At 42.9% G+C, this 19334-nt stretch overlaps 1 long non-coding RNA gene across 1 annotated transcript in view; it reads right to left on the bottom strand.

Annotated features, from left to right (window-relative positions):
• Positions 1-18601, bottom strand: part of LOC125103270 (uncharacterized) — a 44958-nt gene extending 26357 nt beyond the window's left edge. The window contains exon 1 of the long non-coding RNA XR_007128333.1: positions 18538-18601. This is a non-coding gene — a long non-coding RNA (uncharacterized LOC125103270). The remainder of the gene's footprint in view (positions 1-18537) is intronic.
• Between the last annotated feature and the right edge of the window lie 733 nt (positions 18602-19334).

The following is a 19334-nucleotide window of genomic DNA, read 5'->3' as shown; positions in this document are numbered from 1 at the left end:
GCGGGAGATCAGCTAGATAGCTTATCTAAAGATTGCAAACACCTACAAATCCAACAGGAGATCGAAGAGAAGAAGAACAGCAACTCTAGAAACAGAAAATCAACCACTTTCTGAAAGGTAGGACTGGCGGAGAAGTGAATCCAAAGCGACGGGAAGATAGACTGCGGGGGGAGGGGCCGGCTCCTGGCAAGCGGCGGAGCAACGGAGCACAAAATCGGGACTTTTAAAAGTCTGTTCCGGGGCGCCTGGGTGGCTCAGTGGATTAAGCCGCTGCCTTCGGCTCAGGTCATGATCTCAGGGTCCTGGGATCGAGCCCCGCATCGGGCTCTCTGCTCAGCAGGGAGCCTGCTTCCTCCTCTCTCTCTGCCTGCCTCCCTGCCTGCTTGTGATCTCTATCTGTCAAATAAATAAAAATAAAATCTTTAAAAAAAAAAAAAAAAGTCTGTTCCGCTGAGGGACATCGCTCCAGAGGCTTAACCGGGGTGAAGCCCGCGGGGGGTCAGCGTGGCCTCAGGTCCCGCAGGGTCACAGAAGGATCAGGGTGTCTGAGTGTCACAGAGCTCAAGGTATTAGAACGGGGAAGCCGGCTACAGAGACAGAGCCAAGGAGTGACTCTCACCTCGGGGTTACCTTGAACCAGTCGCAGGCTCGGTCAGCTCGGAGCGCGGCCGGAGGCCAGGGTGGCGGGAGTCATTGGGCGCTGCTCTCTGGGGGCGCACTGAGGAGTGGGGCCCCGGGCTCTCGGCTCCTCCGGGCCGGAGACTGGGAGGCTGCCATCTTCATTCCCGCCCTCCAGAACTCTACGGAAAGCGCTCAGGGAACAAAAGCTCCCAAAAGCAAACCCGAGCAGATTACTCAGCCCGGCCCCGGGTAAGGGCGGTACAACTCCGCCTGCGGCAAAGACACTTGAGAATCACTACAACAGGCCCCTCCCCCAGAAGATCAGCAAGAAACCCAGCCAGGACCAAGTTCACCTACCAAGGAGTGCAGTTTCAATACCAAGGAGAGCAGCGGAATTCCAGAGGAGGAGAAAGCAAAGCATGGAACTCATGGCTTTCTCCCCATGATTCTTTAGCCTTGCAGTTAATTTAATTTTTTTTTCTTTTTCAATCTTTTTTCTTCTTCTGCTAAATTTTTTTAACTTTTACCCTTTTCTTTTTTAACATTTTTTAACTAGTTTATCTAATATATATATTTTTTTCCTTTTTATACTTTTTCTTTATTGGTTTTCTTTTTTTAATTTTTTTTTCTTTCTTTCTGAAAAAAAAACCTCTTTTTAATCCCCTTTCTCCCCCCTCACGATTTGGGATCTCTTCTGATTTGGCTAAAGCATATTTTCCTGGGGTTCTTGCCACCCTTTTAGTATTTTACTTGCTCCTTCATATACTATTATCTGGACAAAATGACAAGGCAGAAAAATTCACCACAAAAAAAAGAACAAGAGGCAGTACCAAAGGCTAGGGACCTAATCAATACAGACATTGGTAATATGTCAGATCCAGAGTTCAGAATGACGATCTCAAGGTTCTAGCCGGGCTCGAAAAAGGCATGGAAGATATTAGAGAAACCTTCTCGGGAGATATAAAAGCCCTTTCTGGAGAAATAAAAGAACTAAAATCTAACCAAGTTGAAATCAAAAAAGCTATTAATGAGGTGCAATAAAAAATGGAGGCTCTGACTGCTAGGATAAATGAGGCAGAAGAAAGAATTAGCGATATAGAAGACCAAATGACAGAGAATAAAGAAGCTGAGCAAAAGAGGAACAAACAGCTACTGGATCACAAGGGGAGAATTCGAGAGATAAGTGACACCATAAGACGAAACAACATTAGAATAATTGGGATTCCAGAAGAAGAGGAAACAGAGAGGGGAGCAGAAGGTATATTGGAGAGAATTATTGGAGAGAATTTCCCCAATATGGCAAAGGGAACAAGCATCAAAATCCAGGAGGTTCAGAGAACCCCCCTCAAGATCAATAAGAATAGGTCCACACCCCGTCACCTAATAGTAAAATTGACAAGTCTTAGTGACAAAGAAAAGATCCTGAAAGCAGCCCAGGAAAAGAAGTCTGTAACGTACAATGGTAAAAATATTAGATTGGCAGCAGACTTATCCACAGAGACCTGGCAGGCCAGAAAGAGCTGGCATGATATATTCAGAGTACTAAACGAGAAAAACATGCAGCCAAGAATACTATATCCAGCTAGGCTATCATTGAAAATAGAAGGAGAGATTAAAAGCTTCCAGGACAAACAAAAACTGAAAGAATTTGCAAATACCAAACCAGCTCTACAGGAAATATTGAAAGGGGTCCTCTAAGCAAAGAGAGACCCTAAAAGAAGTAGATCAGAAAGAAACAGAGACAATATACAATAACAGTCACCTTACAGGCAATACAATGGCACTAAATTCATATCTCTCAATACTTACCCTGAATGTTAATGGGCTAAATGCCCCAATCAAAAGACACAGGGTATCAGAATGGATAAAAAAACAAAAACCATCTATATGTTGCCTACAAGAAACTCATCTTACACCCGAAGACACCTCCAGGTTTAAAGTGAGGGGGTGGAAAAGAATTTACCATGCTAATGGACATCAGAAGAAAGCAGGAGTGGCAATCCTTATATCAGATCAATTAGATTTTAAGCCAAAGACTATAATAAGAGATGAGGAGGGACACTATATCATACTCAAAGGAACTGTCCAACAAGAAGATCTAACAATTTTAAATATCTATGCCCCTAACGTGGGAGCAGCCAACTATATAAACCAATTAATAACAAAATCAAAGAAACACATCGACAATAATACAATAATAGTAGGGGATTTTAACACTCCCCTCACTGAAATGGACAGATCATCCAAGCAAAAGATCAACAAGGAAATCAAGGCCTTAAATGACACACTGGACCAGATGGACATCACAGATATATTCAGAACATTTCATCCCAAAGCAACAGAATACACATTCTTCTCTAGTGCACATGGAACATTCTCCAGAATAGATCACATTCTTGGTCCTAAATCAGGTCTCAACTGTTATCAAAAGATTGGAATCATTCCCTGCATATTTTCAGGCCACAATGCTCTGAAGCTAGACCTCAATCACAAGAGGAAATTTGGAAAGAACCCAAATGCATGGAGACTAAACAGCATCCTTCTAAAGAATGAATGGGTCAACCAGGAAATTAAAGAAGAATTGAAAAAATTCATGGAAACAAATGATAATGAAAACACAATGGTTCAAAATCTGTGGGGCACAACAAAGGCAGTCCTGAGAGGAAAATATATAGCAGTACAAGCCTTTCTCAAGAAACAAGAAAGGTCTCAGGTACACAACCTAACCCTACACCTAAAGGAGCTGGAGAAAGAACAAGAAAGAAACCCTAAACCCAGCAGAAGAGAAATTATAAAGATCAGAGCAGAAATCAATGAAATAGAAACCAAAAAAACAATAGAACAAATCAACAAAACTAGGAGCTGGTTCTTTGAAAGAATTAATAAGATTGATAAACCCCTGGCCAGACTTATCAAAAAGAAAAGAGAGAGGACCCAAATAAATAAAATCATGAATGAAAGAGGAAAGATCACAATGAACACCAAAGAAATACAGACAATTATAAGAACATACTATGAGCAACTCTACGCCAACAAATTTGACAATCTGGAAGAAATGGATGCATTCCTAGAGACATGTAAACTACCACAACTGAACCAGGAAAAAATAGAAAGCCTCAACAGACCCATAACCAGTAAGGAGATTGAAACAGTCATCAAAAATCTCCAAACAAACAAAAGCCCAGGGCCAGATGGCTTCCCGGGGGAATTCTACCAAACATTTAAAGAAGAACTAATTCCTATTCTCCTGAAACTGTTCCAAAAAATAGAAATTGAAGGAAAACTTCCAAACTCATTTTATGAGGCCAGCATCACCTTGATCCCAAAACCAGACAAGGATCCCATCAAAAAAGAGAACTACAGACCAATATCCTTGATGAACACAGATGCAAAAATTCTCGCCAAAATACTAGCCAATAGGATTCAACAGTACATTAAAAGGATTATTCACCACGACCAAGTGGGATTTATTCCAGGGCTGCAAGGCTGGTTCAACATCCGCAAATCAATCAATGTGATACAACACATTAGTAAAAGAAAGAACAAGAACCATATGATACTCTCCATAGATGCTGAAAAAGCATTTGACAAAGTACAGCATCCCTTCCTGATCAAAACTCTTCAAAGTGTAGGGATAGACGGCACATACCTCAATATTATCAAAGCCATCTATGAAAAACCCACCGCAAATATCATTCTCAATGGAGAAAAACTGAAAGCTTTTCCGCTAAGGTCAGGAACACGGCAGGGATGTCCGTTATCACCACTGCTATTCAACATAGTACTAGAAGTCCTAGCCTCAGCAATCAGACAACAAAAGGAAATTAAAGGCATTCAAATCGGCAAAGAAGAAGTCAAACTATCACTCTTCGCAGATGATATGATACTCTATGTGGAAAACCCAAAAGACTCCACTCCAAAACTGCTAGAACTTGTACAGGAATTCAGTAAAGTGTCAGGATATAAAATCAATGCACAGAAATCAGTTGCATTTCTCTACACCAACAAGACAGAAGAAAGAGAAATTAAGGAGTCCATCCCATTTACAACTGCACCCAAAACTATAAGATACCTAGGAATAAACCTAACCAAAGAGACTAAGAATCTATACTCAGAAAACTATAAAGTACTCATGAAAGACATTGAGGAAGACACAAAGAAATGGAAAAATGTTCCATGCTCCTGGATTGGAAGAATAAATATTGTGAAAATGTCTATGCTACCTAAAGCAATCTACACATTTAATGCAATTCCTATCAAAGTACCATCCATTTTTTTCAAAGAAATGGAACAAATAATCCTAAAATTTATATGGAACCAGAAAAGACCTCGAATAGCCAAAGGAATATTGAAAAAGAAAGCCAAAGTTGGTGGCATCACAATTCTGGACTTCAAGCTCTATTACAAAGCTGTCATCATCAAGACAGCATGGTACTGGCACAAAAACAGACACATAGGTCAATGGAACAGAATAGAGAGCCCAGAAATAGACCCTCAACTCTATGGTCAACTCATCTTCGACAAAGCAGGAAAGAATGTCCAATGGAAAAAAGACAGCCTCTTCAATAAATGGTGTTGGGAAAATTGGACAGCCACATGCAGAAAAATGAAATTGGATCATTTCCTTACACCACACACGAAAATAGACTCAAAATGGATGAAGGATCTCAATGTGAGAAAGGAATCCATCAAAATCCTTGAGGAGAACACAGGCAGCAACCTCTTTGACATCAGCCGCAGCAACATCTTCCTAGGAACATCACCAAAGGCAAGGGAAGCAAGGGCAAAAATGAACTTTTGGGATTTTATCAAGATCAAAAGCTTTTGCACAGCAAAGGAAACAGTGAACAAAACCAAAAGACAACTGACAGAATGGGAGAAGATATTTGCAAATGACATATCAGATAAAGGGCTAGTGTCCAAAATCTATAAAGAACTTAGCAAACTCAACACCCAAAGAACAAATAATCCAATCAAGAAATGGGCAGAGGACATGAACAGACATTTCTGCAAAGAAGACATCCAGATGGCCAACAGACACATGAAAAAGTGCTCCACATCACTCGGCATCAGGGAAATACAAATCAAAACCACTATGAGATATCACCTCACACCAGTCAGAATGGCTAAAATTAACAAGTCAGGAAATGACGGATGCTGGCGAGGATGCGGAGAAAGGGGAACCCTCCTCCACTCTTGGTGGGAATGCAAGCTGGTGCAACCACTCTGGAAAACAGCATGGAGGTTCCTCAAAATGTTGAAAATAGAACTACCCTATGACCCAGCAATTGCACTGCTGGGTATTTACCCTAAAGATACAAACGTAGTGATCCGAAGGGGCACGTGCACCCGAATGTTTATAGCAGCAATGTCTACAATAGCCAAACTATGGAAAGAACCTAGATGTCCATCAACAGACGAATGGATAAAGAAGATGTGGTATATATACACAATGGAATACTATGCAGCCATCAAAAGAAATGAAATCTTGCCATTTGCGACGACGTGGATGGAACTAGAGGGTATCATGCTTAGCGAAATAAGTCAATCGGAGAAAGACAACTATCATATGATCTCCCTGATATGAGGGATAGGAGATGCAACATGGGGGGTGAAGGGGGTAGGAGAAGAGTAAATGAAACAAGATGGGATTGGGAGGGAGACAAACCATAAGTGACTCTTAATCTCACAAAACAAACTGAGGGTTGATGGGGGGAGGGGGGCTGGGAGGGGTTGGGATTATGGACACTGGGGAGGGTATGTTATATGGTGCGTGCTGTGAAGTGTGTAAACGTGGTGATTCACAGACCTGTACCCCTGGGGATAAAAATATATTATATGTTTATAAAAAATAAAATTAAAAAAAAATTTGGCAAAGAATCTGAGCAGACATTTCTAAAAAAAAAAAATACATAAATAACAAATAAGATGATGAAAAGATACCCAATATCATTAGTCATCAGGGAAATACAAATCAAAACCACAATGAGATACCACTTTACACTCACTAGGGTAACTATAATCAAAAGGACTGACAAATAAGAAGTCTTGGAGAGGATGTGGAGAAAATGGAACCCTCAGGAAATGCTGATGGAAATATTAAATGACACAGCAACTTAGGATAACAGTCTGGTAGCTTTTGAAAAGGTTAAGCACAGGATTACCTGCACAGAAGGAATGAAAATACACTCCTATACAAAAACTTGTAATGAATGTTCATGATAGCATTACCCTCAAAAGCTGAAAGGTGGAAACAGCCCAAATGACCATCAACTGATGAACTGATAGATAAAATGTGATCTGTCCGTACTACAGAATGTGATTCAGCACTAATAAATAACAAGTACTCACCCACGCTACAGCATGGCATGGACAAACCTTGGAAACATTATGCCAGGTGAAAGAAGGTAGTCACGAGCACATACTGTGTGGTTCCATTTATAGGAAATGTCCAGAATAGACCAATCTATAGAAACAGAAAGCAGATTACTGTTGTTAGGGCTAGAGAAGGGGATGGTTTGGGAAGGGAGGGTGACTTCTTTTTAGAGTGATGGAAATGTTATAAAATTGATTACGGTGATGGTTGCCCAACTCCGTGAATATATTTTGAGAAACCACTGAATTATACAGTTTAAATAATGAGTTTTTATGATATGTCAATTATACCTCAATAAAGCTGCTTTAAAAAAAAAAAATCATCCACATCCAAAACGCAGTCCCACGCAAGCTCTTCCCTGATGGGACTCTCAAGAACTAGAGCCAGTCAGGAACTGAGAGAGCAAGAGTGATTTTCAACTATCAAATCTAACAAGTGAGGAGAGAATAACTTGACTCAAAATGGGAAATCTGCAAGAACATCAAGATGAGTAAGCAGGATCCGGAGACAGGGTTGGAGGGATTCCTTAAGGCAAAGATGGCACATGGGCACCTGGGTGGCTCAGTTGGTTAAGCGACTGCCTTCAGCTCAGGTCATGATCCTGGAGTCCCAGGATCAAGTCCCACATCAGGCTCCCTGCTCGGCAGGATGTCTGCTTCTCCCTCTGACCCTCCCCCTTCTCATTCTCTTTCTCTCTCACAAGTAAATAAATAAAGTCTTAAAAAAAAAAAAGACAAAGATAACACAGACATGAACATTCCTGCTCCAGCACCCATGGAAGTCATTATTTCTAAATCACAGTGCTCCGCTCTGCAGAACCCAGTACAGCAGCATAATATTACTCGACCAGCCCTACAGGCAACCACGACCAGCCCATAGGAACCGGCACATGGGATGAAATATGTTTGCCATTTGTGACCTAGAACAAAGGTACCAAGACATTTTGTATAATGTCTCAAACTACATTCATGGGCAGAGAGGAAACCTCTGGGGCAATGGAATGATCTATTCCAGTCCCTGAAATGGTACTAGAGTCCCTCTTAGACCAGGATGTCCCTACCTGGACATCTCACCACTCCTTGTAGCTCATCCCATCCTTGAGCAACTGACTTCTCCCCTTCCATTCTCATCCTAATCTGATTTAATCCCTTGGAACCACATTAATTTACTCATTCCACAAGTATCTATAGCATATTTGCACCTATTTTTACCTTTACATGATATGTGCCAGGTACAAGGCCCTAAGAGGGCTGTTTGGAGAAGGGGAGCCTATATATCATATGCATTCTGTATGAGTTGATTGAGTTCATTATTTTTTCCTCTACTAGTAGGCTGAAATCCCCTTTCCAGCATGGTTTCTATGGTGGGGGAAGACAGCATGAATGGTGTCTGGGGAGCATCAAGAATTAGGGGGCCATTTAACTCACATAAAGCCTTAAATATCAATAACAAAGTGAAAATACGATAGACTCTCTAACAGGAGACAGATAACAAAGGGGAAAAGTTCTGTCTGTAAGCTATTTACAAAGACATGTAAAACAAAACAATGGAACTTTGTTTTTCATCCATAAAACTAGTAATTGGTTTAAAATATAATATTCAATGCTGGCAAAGGTGTGGTAAGATAGGCTTCTTGTTGGATAAAAGCTAGTACATCTATGGAATATGGTTGAACCATAGGCTCATTCATGCAGCCCTTCCATACTTACTCTTAGAACACAGATGTTCAGACAGGTGTTTGTGGTATAAAAGATGTTCATCACAAGTGTTTTTGTACAAGCTCCAAATGGAAACAACTCCAGGGTCCTGAAAGAGGAGAATGGTTACATAGATTATTATAATATCCACATGCTAGAATCCATTTTCAAATAGTTGAATGGCAAGGGGAAATGTGCACAATATAATGTTACACTTAAAAGTCAGGCTCAAACATCAAGATGTGGTTAACTTTTAATCATATTAAGTCTTCACCAATCTATAGAAATGGGACTGGAAAGAAACACCACAAAGTGCTGACAGTAGCATTTCCTGAACAGTGGAGTAGGTAACAATGTATATCTGCTTCTTTATTTTTTTGTGGACTTTCCAAATTTCCTCAAATGATCATGTGTTGTCTTTTTTCTTTTTTTAAAGGAAAAAATGTGATATTAGGAAGGAAGGAAGGAAAGAAGAGAGGGAGGGAGGAAGGGAGGAAGGGAAGTGAGTCAAGGATCTTAATTACTAGGGCCCCTTCTATTACTGTCTGAGTTTTCAGAGGCCTCATTGGTAAAACAAGGACAATTGTACCTAAACTGCTTCACAGAATTACTGTGAAGATACAATAAGAAAATGTATGTGAGATGCTTTGTAAATTGTAAAGCACTTTACAAATGTTAGCTGCTGTTAACATTGTAACACGAAATTAACTCCAACAATCAGAGAGAAAAGAAATCCATAATAAGATACACCTCAGGCTTTCAGTAGGAACTAGGAAAATACAAGAATGAGCTAAGTATAGAAAGAAGGAAAAAGGTCACAGGAATCCTGAAGAATGTTCACCAGCATCTCTCAGGAAGTCCAGGAAAAATGTTTAAGAAGCAAAAACAAACAAACGAAAGCCTTACAAGGCAACCAAATGTCACAGCACTGCTGTTTGGCCACATAAGAGGTTCTGCCCTTGTTTTACAAAAAAAAAAAAAAAAAAAAAAAAAAAACCTGAGAAATATTCATTCAAATCAGGGGAATGAGGAAACTCACTCATTGTGACAGGCAGATGAAAATCAGAATTAACTAAGGTCAAAATGTATTGGAAAAGTGTCTTGCAGAATCTGACTTGGCTCCAAAAGTAAAAATAAGCACCCCAAGGGAGAAAACTGATGAGAGAGAGAAGGTTCTTAATTATCATGAGGACAGGACTGAAATTAGAAATGACAAGGACCCAGCAAAAGGACTCGAATGCTCTACCTTATGAGGGAAGAGGCTTGTGGGCTGCCATGGCTGGCCATTCCTTCAGGTTTGAAACTCTCTCCTGTTCTAGTTTCTCAGACCCTCACATATCCTACTTGCCTGCAAATACTTCTCCAACTTCCCCTCCCCTTCCCCACCTTCCACGATCCTTGTTTCTCCCTGCTCTTTCCTAACCCTTCTTTCTTGCTGTTCCCAGTGAACACCTACAAGTTTTCCTTCTCACCAGGATCCTTTTCTCAACTCCCACACTGTCGTCCCCTAGAAACCCTGCTGCCACTCCACATGAAGCTTGCCCAAAGCCAAATGCATCTTCTTAAAAACCAACCAAACAAAAACTGGTTCAATGGGCCCTCGTCTGCTATTCCCAATAACAGTTCCCACTAGAAACACTGGCTTCCTGTTGTGCTTCTTCTTCTCTTCCCAAACCAAAATCATCATGTCCCGAATCCCACTGACACATCCTTTCATATTTTTCTGATATCAGGGATGTGCCCTGCCCCTGCCCAGTCCAAATCTTTATAAGTTACTGCAGCAGCCTCCTGACTGGTCTGCTCACCACTGGATCTCCTCCCCACAACCTCTTCTAAATGCCACTGTCATGGAGAGCTTCCTAACATGTCTTTTACTGACTTGGATTCTCCCAACCAAGGCTTTCAATGACTACTTTATGCTTACTTAATGAAGAACAAGACTGGAAAATAGCTTGACCAAGTTTAGTTGTAGGGTTGGGTCAAGGATGGTGGCCCAGATTAGATTTCAATCATGAAGCCTGGGGTCATCAGTTGTCAAGAGCTCAATGAGTGTGGAAGGATTGTTAATAGTCCAAAAAAGGTCAAGTGTAGAGAGGTAACATAATTGCCAACATCTGAGCACAAAGGACAACATCTCAAAGTAGATGAAAGCAATGGAACCATTCCAGAGATGCAAAGGAGTACAAAGATAAGAAGTAGAGCGTGGGCTTCAGAAACAAGGACCAGGTGGACAGTAACTGGAGTGGGGGCCAAAGAGGCTCTTCAGCATGAGCAGATCAGAAATGTGCTTGCTCAGAGCCCATGCAGAGGATGTTGGGAAACATGATGCATCTGAAGAGAACTTTGCTGGGAACTTGTTCCATACAAAGTGCTTACTCTTCTCCATGCATTTAAGGCAAGCTACAGCTTCTGAAAAACTCAAGAGGGCAGCTTCTAGAAAATTAACCAAAATCAGTCCTTTGGGTACATTTCTACTCTGCATGATCCCACACTCCATGCTCACTGCCCTTCAAGACAGTTGTGTCACCATCTCTAGTCCTTTCCATTATTTCTCTGACCTAGAATGTCCTCAACCCAACAACGTCTAAATCTCATCCAGCCTTCCTGCTGCAACTTAAGTTCCATGGCTATCTCAGTTCATGAGCAACTGTCTTCCTTCTGAACTCCACATAAAGCAAGAAGCTAGGGGAATAACTGATTTGCTGGGTCTGAATCTGTGCTACTCCTCTGGCACTGAAACTGCCTTAGGCTTCCCTTCCAAGGAGAATACTATTCATTAGCTAAACAAACACCCATTCCCAACCTTGCCTACCTCCACCAAAGAGTCTGAAAAGCCTAAAAACTCATGTTCCTAGCCTGTTTTACTGCTTGGGTGGCAATATGACATGCGTTGTAGCCAATGATAGATGAGCTCAAGTCTTGTATGGTTGGTTGGGGGAAGTGGCAGGGGTAGGGTGGGAGGTGCTTCTTCCCAATGACAGAAACAGAAACAAGTGGTGTCCTACTCTTCCTTTTTGTTCCAGCCTCAAGCAGGGGCATAATGCGTGGGGCCACAGCAGCTATTTTGTGGCCATGAGGCAAAGAGCACAAAGATGAGAAACCAATAACTAAAAATGGACCTATGGGGCCTGACCCCTAAGGACATTGTTGAAGAGCTAAACCAACATCAGCATTCACCTGCCCTCAGACTACTTATTATTAAAAAATAAATAAATAAATAAAACTCATTTATTAATCCACTTCTAGCTAATTTTTCTGTAATTTGCCACTGAAAGATTTTTTAACTCTATCATCTTCCTTCCCAGACTATGAGCTATTTGATGCCAGGGACCATATTTTTTTTTAAGATTTTATTTATTTATTTGACAGAGAGAGATCACAAGTAGACAGAGAGGCAGGCAGAGAGAGGGAGGGAAGCAGGCTCCCTGCCAAGCAAAGAGCCCGATGCGGGACTCGATCCCAGGACCCTGAGATCATGACCTGAGCCGAAGGCAGCGGCTTAACCCACTGAGCCACCCAGGCGCCCAGGGACCATCTTTTTTACATCTTTGATTCTTCCAGGATCTACTATAGGCCCAACCTAGACAGCGAACCTCAAGCAGATGGGAAAGGTCAGGAGAGAATTTTCTACCCCTCAGAGTATCTTTTGAAGCATGTAAGACATGGGTTGTAGAGACAGTCTAGACCTAATTGAAAAATTAGGTGTAAATAAATCCTGCTGACCATATGGCATCCATCCAAGAGCTCTGAAGGGTGAAATTGCAGAAATGTTGGCCAAAATGTAGGACCTATTATAAAAGCCTACAGAGGAGCCTAAGAACCAAAGAGCAATGGGCCTGACTTTTATTTCAAATATGTTGATAGAATCTGTATGTGAGATCATAGGACACCTGAAGAACATGAACTTGGTGGAAAGCTGGCATGGTTCTTCCAAAAGGAGATTCAGAAAAAGCTAATCTGAGAATTCTTTTTTAAAGGGGAGCAAATAGAGAAGCATAATGGAAGGAGAGGGAGAAGACCAGTAGACAGCACATCTTCAGAATTTCAAAAACTCTGTGGTGTGGTTTTAAAGCACAGGCTCATAAACATTCATCTGCTCTGGGATTGGTAAGGCTGTGTCTTCAAATCCAGAAATAGAGAAATAAGATTAAATAAGCATATGGGTTTTTTTAGGTATTATTTATTTATTTATCAGAGAGAGAGAGAGAGAGTGTGCAAGCACAGGCAGGCAGAGTGGCAGGCAGAGACAGAGGGAGAAGCAGGCTCCCTGCCAAGCAAGGAGCCCAATGTGGGACTCCATCCCAGGATGCTAGGATCATGACCTGAGCCAAAGGCAGCAGCCCAACCAACTGAGCCACCCAGGCGTCCCTAATAGAGACTTCTAATGGCAGGATCCCCCAGGAATCATAATAAAATGGATAGACAGTGAACATTCTGGGGACTATCTGGAGGAGGAAGTGTTCACAACAGCAACTCTTCATCTACGTGTGACCCCAACACAAAGTCCAAAAAACAGTAAGTTTGTCAGATAAAACACAGAACTGCTAGTTATACTTTAAATTTTTTTTAAGATTTTATTTATTTATTTGACAGAGATCACAAGCAGGCAGAGAGGCAGGCAGAGAGAGAGAGGGCAGGAAGCAGGCTCCCTGCTGATCAGAGAGCCCGATGCGGGACTCGATCCCAGAACCCTGGGATCATGACTTGAGCAAAAGGCAGAGGCTTTAACCCACTGAGCCACCCAGGCGCCCCTAGTTATACTTTAATTTGAGAGAGACAACAAAAAATTATGTAGCACAAGTATATCCCAAACATAAGTATGCCCCTGGGACATAATTACACTACAAAATCATTCACTGGTTCTCTAAAACACAGTAGTAACTGGACATTCCAGGTTTGGGGTTTTGTGATTTTTCTTTGCTTGCTTTTTCAGTTTTGTGTTTGTATTCTTTTGTTTTTTGCTAAATCAGATAAGCTTAGACAAGGAAAAATGGCAGGAGCGGGGGGGGGGGGGGGCGGGCGGGGAGGTGGCTGGAAGAGCTAGATGAAGAGATCTAGAGTCTGTAGAATTGTGGCGGAGAGGGATGTTGGCCAAGTCAGTAGAGGTGGAGCAATCTCAGCCACATCTAGGAGACAGTGGGCCCTGTTTCCTCAGGACCTTGGAGGGGACAGGGGAAAGGGACAACAAAGTTTCAAAGACACAAGCAGCATAGCCTAGTGGTTAAAATTACACACTCCGGGGACACCTGGGTGCCTCAGTCCATTAAGCGTCGACTCTTGATTTTGGTTCAGGACATGATCTCAGGGTCGTGAGATCAAGCCCCTCATCAGGTTCCATGCTGAGTGTGGAGCCTGCTTGATATTCTCTCTCTCCTCCTCCCCCTGCCCCTCCCCACCCATGTTCTCTCTCCCTCCCTCTCTTTCTCTCTCTCTCCCCCCAAAACAAAATAAAAACAAAAACAACAACAACAAACTACACACCCTGGAAGCAGACTGTCTAGGTTTACGTTCAAACCTTTGCTCTGGCATTTACCAGCTGTGTCTTGGGGAGCTCTTGCTTAACCACTCTGTGCCTCACTTTCCTCACCGGAAAACTAGCATTATAAGAGCACCCAATTCAGAGGTTTCTGAGGATTAAATGGATCAACACATGTAAAGTGTCTAGAACAGTGCCTGGTACATAAGTATGTCAGTTACCATCGCACGTACAGGGGAGCCAGAACGGGTCCACACCTTGGCATCAACCTCTCTCTAGTGGCTTCTTTTTTTTTTTTTTTTTTAAAGATTTTATTTATTTATTTGACAGAGAGATCACAAGCAGGCAGAGAGGCAGGCAGAGAGAGAGGAGGAAGCAGGCTCCCTGCTGAGCAGAGAGCCCGATGCGGGGCTCGATCCCAAGACTCTGAGATCATGACCTGAGCCGAAGGCAGCGGCCTAACCCACTGAGCCACCCAGGCGCCCCTCTCTCTAGTGGCTTCTGAGGCTTCCCAGCTTCCCAGCTTCCCAGGCTGCTGGAATGACTACCTTTTCCACTTCTCAACCAGTCAGTGCTTTGTTGGATAGCCACACAGCACACCTGAAGGCTGAATGACTGGGGGTTGCAGGAATGCAGAGTGGGGCCACCTTCCTCCCGAAGGGTCACACTTCCTAATCCTCAGCACCCTAGATCCCCTCCCTCTGCCTCTGCCAGGAACAATAAAAGTCTTCCTTCCCAACATCTGCCATACCTCTGCATCTGCAAAGCCGGCAGCCCATAGCTTGGGATTGGGTCAAGCAGGGCTCAAGAGCCAGCAGCCTCTGTGAAGTACTCTGCTGGGGCTGCATGGTCAGTCCTGGCTTACCTGTCCTCCCTGGTATGGACCATGCTTCGGTCCTCTATTTTTAGCTCTGGGGTTCCTGGCTTGCTGCTGACACTCTTTGTGCACTCTAGATTCCACCTGGCCTCCAAATCTTCCTGGCTTAACCCTGGACAATTACAAAGTTCTTGACCTTCTGCTTCCCTCTCTCTGTCTTTGGCAACCTAGTTCTCCCTCTCCAGCCCACTGGACTCACCTAAAGCCCACTCAGTCCTCCCTTAAGTGAGGAAACTAAAGAAAGAAGCAATTAGTCACTGCCTTGGGGTCAAAAGGGAACTGAGTACAACTACTATATAGACCTGACCTCCCTTTCTCTGCTCCCAAGATCTTTCCTTCCATTCTCCAGACATGAATACAGGTGTGATGGCCTGTAGCTCTCACATTTAAAGTTTAAAGATAAACACAATATGGGTGCCTGGTGGCTCAGTGGTTTAAGCTGCCTTTGGCTCAGGTCATGATCTCAGGGTCCTGGGTCTTGAGCCCTGCTTGACCCAATCCCAAGCTATGGGCTGCCGGCTTTGCAGATGCAGAGGTATGGCAGATGTTGGGAAGGAAGACTTTTATTGCTCCTGGCAGAGGCAGAGGGAGGGGATCTAGGGTGCTGAGGATTAGGAACTGTGACCCTTGGGGAGGAAGGTGGCCCCACTCTGCATTCCTGCAACCCCCAGTCATTCAGCCTTCAGGTGTGCTGTGTGGCTATCCAACAAAGCACTGACTGGTTGAGAAGTGGAAAAGGTAGTCATTCCAGCAGCCTGGGAAGCTGGGAAGCTGGGAAGCCTCAGAAGCCACTAGATAGGCATCAGGCTCTCTGCTCAGTGGGGAGCCTGGTTCCTCCTCTCTCTCTGCCTGCCTCTCTGCCTACTTGTGATCTCTTTCTCTCTGTCAAATAAATACATAAAATCTTTAAAAAAAAAAAAAAGATAAACATGATTTACAAATTCTGTCTAGGTCAGCCACCAGGTAAGTAGCGGCTGAGGCCTGGGGTGAGTCCACAGGCAGCAGAGTGAGCAGCAAAGTAGATGATTCCAGAAGGAGCATCTAGGAGAAAAGTCCAATTTTAAAAGCAGGAAAGTGAGAAAATTAGAACCCTTGTGTGCTGCTGGTGAAAATGTAAAATGGTGTGGCTGCTGTGGAAAACCATTTGGTGATTCCTTAATAAGTGAAATATAAAATTACATTATGGCTCAGCAATTCCACACCCAGGTACACATCCAAAGGAATTAAAAACAAGCTTTCAAAAAAACACTTGTACATGAATGATTATAACAGCATTATTCATAATAGCCAAAACATAGAAACTACCCAAATGTCATCAACTGATGAATGGATAAACAAAATGTTGTCTATCCACACAGTGGGATATTATGCCATCATAGTTAGACAAAGCTCTGGTGCATGCTACAACATGGGTGGACCTTGAAAACACAACGCTAAATGAAAGAAGCCAGACATTAAAGGTTACATATTACATAATTCCATGTATATCCATTTAAACGTCCAGAATAGGCAAATCTATAGAGATAGAAAGGAGATTAGCAGTTGCCAGTAGCTGGGGCGATGGGGAGATTGTGGGTAACAATAAAGAGGTATGAGGTTTCCTCTTAGGGTAAGGCAAATGTTCTAAAATTGATTGTCTTGTTAATGCATGATTCTAGTGTAGGAGAATATAAGAGATTGTACACTTTAAAAGGTAAATTTTGTGTTGCATGAACTGTATCTCAGTAAAGCTGTTTTTTTTTTTTTTAATTAGCAGATGATCCAAAATAAACTTCAATTCTATGAGACTAAGTTAAGAGAAAGAGTCAAAAGCTCATTTACCAGGGAAGAAATGAATTCTACAGCACTCCAATTGTGGTGCCTGGAAAATCCAAAAGGTGGGTTACAGACGGTCCTCTGTCTCCATTATTGGCTTATTTTCCTCTCTCTATTTCTCCTTTAATAAAATCAGATTATAATTGTTGGCCTCTGCCCCTAGTGCACCATGGGATCTCAGAGAACTGAGACCATTCCCTGTTGTTCTCCTCTACCGCCTGGCACCTGGTTGGTGCTCAATAAAGAAATGTTGAATTAATAGAAATCTTATAAATCCTGGTCTCTTTTATCTAAGGATCTGACAGTCTCACAAGAAACTGCTAACACTAATTGCCCTGGGGAGAGGAACCAGGTGGTTAAAGAGGGAGCAGGAGAAACTTTCTGTATATCCTTCAGTACCTTTTGACTTTAATGCACGCCAACTCTTCACCTGTTCCAAAAAGAAATTAATTTAACTTTTTAATTGCTTAAAAGTGTGACACCTATTAGCAAAGACACCAAATCCATGCATTTGATGAAAGAGAAAAGAGTAGAATATGACAATGGTCTTCAGAGAGCAGACTTCAGTAGCAAACCCCTTAGTGGGACACTCAGGGCAACAGGATGCAAAGCCCCTGGGAAGGAATAGTGGTGACATTTATGGATCCCTTCCCATACCTCTAAGGAGACAATCTTATGTCTTTCTTTATTCTTGGTTATGACGTCAGGTCTCCCTGGGCACTGCCAACCTCAGCAATCAGACCACTGTCAGTACAGGAGTCGTTGATTCATCAGGATTGTGCTACATTCACATCTTCACCAACACACCTACCTGTCCATTTACAGGCCACTAGGACTGCAGGGGCCATAAACCAAGAAGGAACCTCTGAGCATCTCATCAAATGACTGGTACAGAATGTGGGGAACAGCCCCAAACACCCAATGAGAGACACGTCTGAAAGTCTGCAACAGATGCAAACCTCATTCCCCATGCCCTCTGAGCCTCTCCTTGTAGGTTTCAGTCCTCTCCCAAACGCCCTCCCACATAAGGTTCCTAGACCCATATAGTGTACCTCTTGGCGCTAGGCAGTGACCCATGTGGCAGTGAAAAAGCAGACAGCATTGAGACTCAAATGTCCCCAAGGGACATCACCCCTCACGATGAGCCAGCATCAGGTAAGCGCATACTTTGAAATGACCTGTTGATGTCCCTGCCTCCTCCTCCCCATTCTTCCTACATGTGCCCTGGAGGCAGGTCTATGTCTCCCAACCATCTATACAAGCCCTCAGCACAAATGTGTCACATGGCAAGCACCCAGGATTTGTCACTTAACTGTCACTGAGTGAGTGAGTACTCACCAGTGCCAGGGGCTGCTCTGATTTATTTCATCCTGATATCAGCCTTACGAGGCAAATGTTATTATTCCAATTTTGCAAATGAGTCACCAAGAGCTTAAAATAACTTGCCCAAGAGCCCACAGCTACTAAATGACAGAACCAGCACTCAAACCCCATAGGCTCCAAAATCCATTAGCTTAACCAAGAATGCTATGTCATGATTCATACCAGAGACATGACACCGAGGAAGAGAAAAAGAGAGAGAGGAGGTGGGTGCAGCAGAAGAAAAAAAGATGAAGAGAAAGAAAAGAAAGAGGGGATTGAGAGCAGGAAAGAGGGAGGGAGGACAGGAGCTCACCAGGTCCCAGGAACGTGTCCTCCTCTTTGAGAGGCAGCAGCTGTATCTGGTTGGTGCCTCAGAGGTCAGGGACCCACCCAGGCTGTGCAAACTCTCAAGAGACTGATGAATAAGACAGAATATTAGCTCATTAGTACCAGGGAGAACTGTAACTTCTGAGAAAACCAGAACCTCATGTCCATTGGTGGGAGGCCTGCTCATGTGGGAAATGAATGATTCTCATCAGAAGACTGCGTAGTAAGCAAGGACTCTGCCAGAGATGAGCAGGCTGATCTTAATGGCTCGTGTCAGTAAGTTATGATTGCCTGATGCTCTGGCTCCTCTCGGGTCTGCCTATCAAGCAGAGCTGATGTTCCTGTCAGCCAGATGGGCCCCCTTGCCCTGGACAGCACAGGAAAAAAAAAAAAAAAAAAAAAAAACCCTGACAAATCGCGGATCCTCCAAGTTCCTTTCCTCTCAGTGATGCACAGACCACCCCCCTTTAGTTAACACATTTGTTTCCCAGACAAGGCACCTTGTAATTGATTACATTTCACAATTGATCAGGCTCCATGATCATAGATGCTAAACTTCATTATGCATGGTTTCTTCTTACTAGTTTTTCTCTCTGAGGACAACCAAATCCTGAAAAAGGGGAACAAAACAAAACAAAACTCTCCTCTTGGTGCAGTGGGTTGACTGTACCTTATTCTTGGTCCTAAAGCTGCTTTCGACCCCTGGGTAGGCTGTGGCTTTCCATCCCAGGAAAGGGTCTGATTTTTGTTCTTACAGTGTGATGATATGGGGCCTCAGTTGAA

This window comes from Lutra lutra, chromosome 6 (assembly GCF_902655055.1).
Source record: "Lutra lutra chromosome 6, mLutLut1.2, whole genome shotgun sequence".
Taxonomy (NCBI): Eukaryota; Metazoa; Chordata; class Mammalia; order Carnivora; family Mustelidae; genus Lutra; species Lutra lutra.
This window is presented reverse-complemented; position numbering and strand designations above follow the sequence as displayed.